Raw genomic sequence first — 290 nt, 5'->3', positions numbered from 1 at the left:
CCGGGAGGAGAGGGGTCCCCGGGCTCTGTGCCGGCCTCCGAGGGGCGGTCGGGTCCGAGCCGCTCCTCCCGGCGTGTGTCTGACTCCTCCACGCGTTCGCGGTTGTCCCGGGCATCAGTGCACCGTGGTCCGAATCCCAGTTAATCGGTTAATTGGCCTGAGGGGCCTTGAGATAGTGCAGATAGTAACTCCCCGTCCTTCCTATTGAAACCACATTAAACCACGCAGGAGGGAGAAAGTCCAGACTTCAGGTAACACACACACACACACACACACACACACACACAGAC

The sequence above is a fragment of the Myotis brandtii genome, unplaced genomic scaffold (assembly GCF_000412655.1).
Source record: "Myotis brandtii unplaced genomic scaffold, ASM41265v1 scaffold423, whole genome shotgun sequence".
NCBI lineage: Eukaryota > Metazoa > Chordata > Mammalia > Chiroptera > Vespertilionidae > Myotis > Myotis brandtii.
The sequence above is the reverse complement of the archived record's forward strand: the minus strand, read 5'-3'. Positions refer to the sequence as shown.